We start from the raw sequence: 7,130 nt of genomic DNA on the forward strand, positions 1-7,130 counted from the left end.
AGTCTTCCTCCAATCCTGATGCCATATTCCTCCTCATAAAGCCCAGTCCCCCCGAGTGATCTGTTCTGCATATGGAAAGAAAAGATATGGAGACAGGACACATCCCTGATGCACTCCTTTCCTGGGCTATTTTTAAAACACTGAATGTATAAAAATTAGAATTTTCATGTAGGGAGAAAACACTAAAAAAAGATGAACTTAGCTACGTAGGCTCCTGTCTTGTAGGTTCATTAGCCTGCTTTAGCAGTCCCCAGTGACAAAGACATCATCTCTTTCTCTTGTCTCAGGGTACTTCAACTCACTGAGATTTTCTGATGGACAACAAAATTCTCTTTTCCTTATTCTTATTATCACTTTTAGTGAATTTGAGGAATTTTAGATCTTATAAAAGAAAAAGAGGGACCTCTGGTGGCATAGTCCATGCTACCAATCCCAAATCTGCATCTATTTGGAGGTTAGTCAGTCTTTTTCTGAGGCAAATTATAGCCTCAGAAACCTAGTTACCATGAGTCTGAACTGACTCAGAGGCAATGTTTTTCGTTTGGTAGTGGTTGTTTTTTTAAAATATTCTTTTTATTATTATTTTGAAAGAAAGATATCACCACAAGATGGCAGTGTTGCAAATGACCAATGTTCTGTCATTTTTTTCATGTAGGGAAGTCTCTCACGGCAGAAGACTTTCCAACAGCAAATTGTATGTGGGACATCAGGAAAGGAATCAAACAAGGAAACTCTCATAGCACAGGAAAAGCAGGAAGGGGAGGGTTTTGTATGTGTCAGTGAGGTCACTCACAACCATAGATTTTATTTTATCTATGGTAAGCAGCTCCTTAACTTCTTGATTTCTTCTCTTTGCTTTGGCTTCTCTAGTGCAATATTCAGAGTCTCTTCTGACATCCATATTGGTCTTTTCTTTTCCTTCCTTCTTTATAATGACCTTTTGTATAATTCATAAAAGATATTCTCGACATCTTCCCACAGCTCATCTGGTCTTTGTTAATTACTGTTCAAGGCTTCAAACCTGTTCCTGAGTTAAGGAGCTTACTAGAAGTTTTCAAAGGGCCGATCAAGAAGACAGGGCAAAGTATTACAAGGAAATGTACAAGGAGCTGGACTCAGGAAACCAAAAGGACCAAACTCGCTCAGCATTTCTTAAGCTGAAGGAAATAAAAAAATTAAAGCCCTGAGTTGCAATGCTTACAGATGCTATGGGCAGAATATTGAATGATTCAGGAAACATCAAATGAAGATGGAAGGAGTATACAGTCATTGTACCAAAAAGAAGTGACTGACACAGAAGAATTTCAAGAAAGAACATATTCTCAAGAGGCAACGGTAAGGAAGAAGTAAGTTTAGGCTGCTCTGAAGGACTTGGCCAAAAATAAAGTCCCAGGAATTGATGGAATACCAATTGATGTGTTTCAACAAACAGATGCTGCCCTTCATGTACTCACCAAGTTGTGCCAAGAAATCTGGAGAACAACACTTGGCCACCTGACTGGAAGAGAAGCGTGTTTATTCCTATTCCAGAAAAAGGTGACTCGACAGAGTGTGGAAATTATCATACAATATCACTAATATCACACACTAGTAAAATTCTACTGAAGATTATCCAGAAACGACTGGAGCAGTGCCTTGACAGAGAACTAGCAGAAATACAAGCTGGGCTTAGAAGAGGTCGTGGCACTAGAGACATTATTGCCAATGTCAGATGAATCTTGGCAGAAATCAGAGAGTACCAGAAGAATGTCTATCTATGTTTTATTGACTATGCAAAGGCATTTGACTGTGGGGATCACAACAAATTGTGGCTAACCTGGAGAAGAATGGAAATACTAGAACACTTGATTGTGCTTATAAGAAATCTATAGTTGGACCAAGAAGCAGTTTTCAGAACAGAACAGGGAAACATTGCATGGCCCAAATCAGGAAGGGAGTGTGTCAGGGATATATCCTGTTTCCATACTTTTTCAATCTATATGCAGAACAGATCATTTGGGAAGCTGGGCTTTATAAGGAAGAATTGGAGGATTGGAGGAAGACTCATCAACAAACTACATTATGCAGATGACACAATCTTGCTTGCTGAAACTGAAGATGACCTGAATCTCTTGTTGCAGAAGGTCAAGGACTGTAGTCTTCAATATGGATTGATGCTCAACATCAAGAAAACAAAGATTCTCACCACTGTGCCAATTGGCAGCATCATGACTGATGAAGATAAGATTGAAGTTGTTAACAACTGCAGCTTTCTCTGATCCACAATCAAGACTCAACACCAGCAGTCAGAAAATCAAAAGACAAATTGCACAGGGAAAATCTGCTGTCAGAAATCTTTCCAGAGTACTGAAAAGCAATGTTGTCAGTCTAGAGTCTAAAGTGCACCTAATCCAGGGCATGGTTTTCGCATTTACTTGCTATGCATCAGAAAGCTGGGCAATGACTAAGGATGACAGGAAAAGAACTGATGCCTTCAAATTGTGGTGCTGGAGAAGAGTTTTGAACATACCATGGACTGCCAAGGAAACAAATCAGTCTATCTTAGAGAGTGGAAACCAAGTTTCTCCTTAGAGGCTAGGATGTTGAAGTTCTGTCTCACATACTTTGGACATGTGGCCAGGAGGGACCAGTCCTTGGAGAAGGATATAATGCTTGGAAGGGTGGAGGGACAGTGCAGGAAAGGAAGATCCCGGATGAGATGGATTGATACAGTGGCTGGGACAATGACGGCTGGTGTGTTGGAATTAGTGAGACTGGCTCAGGACAGGGAAGGGTTCAGAGTTGCTGTATATAGGGTTGCTACGGGTCACAGGCAACTCGATGACACATAACAACAACAACAACAACAAGAACAACAACAGAACCTGGAAGCCAATACAGCTGCTAAGTTTGAGTCATGGTTTTGTGTGGGTCCTGAAATTTCTGCTCTGTTTGCTTAGTGATCAGCTAGGGACTTGAAATTTCCTTAAATGTCTGAAGCCAAGAAAACAACAAAAATAACAATTTTTTGAAAAAAAATCATCTTTTTAGATTGTCTGCGGGTTGGACACGTTTGAAATGCTTAGCCAGACCATTTACCACCAAGCCACTTACCCCTTTGTCATATACATTCTTTCTTGCATACGCAGACTTTTAAGAGGAGTCAGATATGAAAAGCTTGGAGCCTCTCAAGTCTTTTTCTGAGCATGACATCCAGACATCCAGTGGTGTCATTGCATGTGGACTTGTGGAGTCTAAGAACTTTTTAAAAGCTCTAATCTCAATTTTATCTCCTTTCTGAATGAGCCTGGGCATCTCTGTGGTTAAAGTTAGCTAGTGCTTGCTAACCAAAATGTCTGTGATTTGAATTCACCAGTTGCTCTGAGGGAGAAAGATGCAGCCTTCTGCCTCTGTAAAGACTTAGCTTTGGGAATTCTATGGCACAGTTCTACTTTGTCCTGGAGGTTCACTGTGAGTCAGAATCCACTGCACAGCTGTTGCTATCTCCTTCTCCAGACTCTACATTCCTCAGATTTCAGATGTGTCTGCTGATCTAAATAAAAGAGCCTGTCAATTCTCCTTTGTCCCAAGTGACTGCAGCTAGCATATGCCTTTAAATGCTTTAGACAATCATTGCCCAGGACATAACACCAGCCTTAAGAAAGTTTTGTGGAGTCAAAACAAAGGCAAGTCCCTGAGCTGATTCTTTAGGATCAAATCTCTCACCGAGTTGATTTTCACTATTGGCAATCCTACATCATTTTCTGAGGCATCAATCTTCAGAGGAGAAAACTATCTTCTTCTTCTCTCATAAAGCATCTAGTAGATTTGAATCATTGACATTTTGCTTAGCGGTGCAACATGTGACACGTAATGCCACCAGGCAGATTGAAATGAATAATCATAGCTCTTCAAGAACCAGGTTATACTGCTTCTCTGGTGAGTCACTCCAGAAAATATGAGCTAGCATTCTCACTTCTCAGAGTTGAGCACTCCCCTGGCTGTTTTATGTTTTCAATTAGATTAGATTCCTTAACTTGGGGGAGGGGGCAGGAGCGGCGAGGATAAGGGGTCTGAAATTTTCCACCAGCATAATCATTGGTTTGGTAGAAGACCCTTGAATCTCCGTTTTCTGCCCTTTTCAGAGCCACTTCGAGGAGTTTGTTGAGAAATTCTGGTGGCCTATTCTGTAGGGGAGTTGCACTGCAAGGAAACCTCTTTGGTGGTTTGGATCCACTGGCAGCAAGATGAGAAATAGATGGGCAATCGTCTGTGCTGCAGGGTCTGGGGGCCTAATGGTAAGAAACTGCTATAACTCCCAAGGCATACGATTACAATCCACCAACCGCTCTGTGGAGGAAGGATGGGCAGTCTCCTCCCGTTCTGTTTACTGCCTCTGAAAACCTGCTGGAGCGTCAGCCTTGAGTCGGTTCCAACTTGACAGCACACAGGTGCTAGAGGGTTAGCTATGAGTTGATTCTGCATCGATGAGGATATATTTGATGTTTGTGGGTTGTTCGGGTTTTTTAGAGTATTTTTTTCTGGCTATTTATTTATTCGATACACAACAATTCTCTCCAACTTTACAGAGATGGCTGACCCTATTCATGGCCAAATCCGCCTCTAAACTGGAGTTCAGTTGATGATCCAGCTTGCCTTTTTGTCGGCACTAGGGGGCACTGCGGTCTGTCTGTGTCTGTCAGTTTTCCCTCGAGTCAGTGTTGCAGGTCTTACACCTTCCAGACCTTCAGATCGTGGCCTGCCAGTCTCAGGACGGCTGCAGCGTGAGGTGATGAGCACAATCTCAGCGGGCAGGTGGAGGTACTCACGCAGATATCGGATACCGCCACTGGTGAGGTACCAGTAGAAATGTCTCCGGGCGAACTGTTCCCTCACACAACCTCGTGGCTTGAGACTCTGCATGACTTCCATGACAGGAAAGTTCGGCACATTCTTATCGGCCAGCTCGGGGTGCCTTGGCATGTGGACATCCTTCTTGGCCACCATCACCCCCTCCTTAAAAAGGAGTTCATATATCACAATCCAGTTCTCCTTGGGCATCAACATTGCAATGGTGGCTGCGTCCGAAGCCGGAACTGGCAAGTGGTTTTGGTTTTTGTTGTTGGTTTTTGTTTGTTTGTTGTTTAAGATAATATAAATTATATCTAATAAGACTGTTCTCTTTGCTATTAAGAGACACGAACAGGGGCTCCAGTTAGAAAGCTTATATAGTAGTCTGAGAACTGATGCCAGATTGGCGGATTGGAGGAGAAATGGGTGATTTTTTAAAAATAATATTTCCTCAGGTGATTTCCAGTGTTGCTCATATGTGGCAAATGAAAGCAAAGAGTAGAGAATATTGCCTAAAATGGATGGATGATGGCGCTAGTCAGGGGCATGAGAAAAACTAAAAATGATAATGATTGTGAAGGTGGGTATTCAAATATTCTATTTTGGACTTGTTAAATTTGAGATGGCTTTAGAAATTCAAATGCTCTTGCTCAGGAGTCCAGTTAAATTGTGTGTAAGAATCTGGAGCTCAATGGAAGGCTCTGAACTGATAATAAATAGATGTAGCAGTCATAAGACTGTAATGTGAAGCCATGAGACTATATGAGAACTCTTAGGGAGAATGTTAAATTACAAAACGGAAAGCCGAGGAGTGAGTTCCAGAGCATGATACCACTTAGAAAAGCAGAGGAGGAAGAGCCAATAAAAAGAAACAGAGAAGTCACCAGCGATGGAGGAGGGAAACCATGATTGCAGTGTCATAGAAACAAAAAAGAATGAGAGAGTGGCCAACTGGATTGTATGCAAGTGCACAGTTGAAAAGTATGAGGACAGAGAAATAGTCATCAATTTGGCAAGATTAAATAGCTACAGGGGATATTTTCAAGTTAGTAGGTGCTGTGGCATTGACTCTGATTCCTGGGAACCCTATGAACAATAGATCAAAACCTTACCCTATCCTCTGAAATCCAGAGTGGATTGAGGAGAACAGGAAGGAACTAAATGAGATAGTGACAGGTTCAAGAAATCTTGCTATCAAGTGAGAAATGAGCAGTGGTTAACGGCAAAGGGAAGTCAAGGGAGTTTCATTTCAATGAATGAAAAAGACTCTGATAGTTTCACATGCCAATGAGAATAACAGAAGATGCAGACACAAAGGACAATTACAGATATGAAATCAAGGGACATGTTTATTCAACTGGATGGTGCATTAAAGCACAAAATAAGGAAAAACCTTTGATTAGAGCAAGGGCAATTGTAATTATCATCATCATCATCATCATCATCATCATCATCATCAAGTATTTATTGAGTTCTTACTATGTGCCAGGCACTCTCCTAACACTTTACATGTATTCATTTAACCCTCACAAACCTTATGGGGTAGATGCAATCATCACCTTCATTTTACAAATGAGAAAACAAAAGCATAGATTTTAAAAGCGTACTCAAGGTCCAACAGCAAGTATTAAGCAGAGCCAAAATAATGTTGTTGTGTACTATAGAGTCGGAACTGACCAATAACTGACCCTCTGGTGGATTTTCAGAGGCAGTTAATCACACAGAGCAGCTGGTGGCCTCAAACTGTGTGCCTTCGGGATTGCAGTGCAGCTTCTTGCCACTAGGCTACCAGAGTACAGAATCATCAAAAACCTGCGTTATGCAGATGACACAACCCTGCTTGCTGAAACTGAGGAGGACATGAAGTGCTTGCTGCAGAAGGTCAAGGACTGCAGCCTTCAATATGGATTGAAGGTCAACATCAAGAAAACAATGATTCTCACCACTGGGCCAACTGGCTGCTTCAGTATGGATGGTGAAGAGATTGAAATAGTTAACAGTTTTAGTTTGCTTGGCTCCACAGTCAACACTCTTGGTACCAGCAGTAGCCAGGAAATTAAAAGACGAATTGCACTGGGAAAGTCAGCTGTCAGGGACCTCTCCAGAGTACTGAAGAGCAATGACATCAGGCTGGAGACTAAGGTGCACCTGATCTGGGCTATAGTCTTCACAATTGTGTGGTATGCATCAGAGAGCTGGACAGTGACTAGAGATGATAGAAAGAGAACTGATGCCTTTGAGCTGTGGTGCTGGAGAAGAGTGTTGAATATACCATGGACTGCTAGGAGAACAAATAAGTT

General features: G+C 41.8%; 1 pseudogene; it reads right to left on the minus strand.

The window, feature by feature from the left end:
* Nucleotides 1-4,580: 4,580 nt before the first annotated feature.
* Nucleotides 4,581-5,046, minus strand: LOC102855923 (annotated as a pseudogene).
* Nucleotides 5,047-7,130: the final 2,084 nt, after the last annotated feature.

This window comes from Elephantulus edwardii, unplaced genomic scaffold (assembly GCF_000299155.1).
Source record: "Elephantulus edwardii isolate Elephantulus edwardi_28Jun2011 unplaced genomic scaffold, EleEdw1.0 scaffold00083, whole genome shotgun sequence".
Classification (NCBI taxonomy): Eukaryota; Metazoa; Chordata; class Mammalia; order Macroscelidea; family Macroscelididae; genus Elephantulus; species Elephantulus edwardii.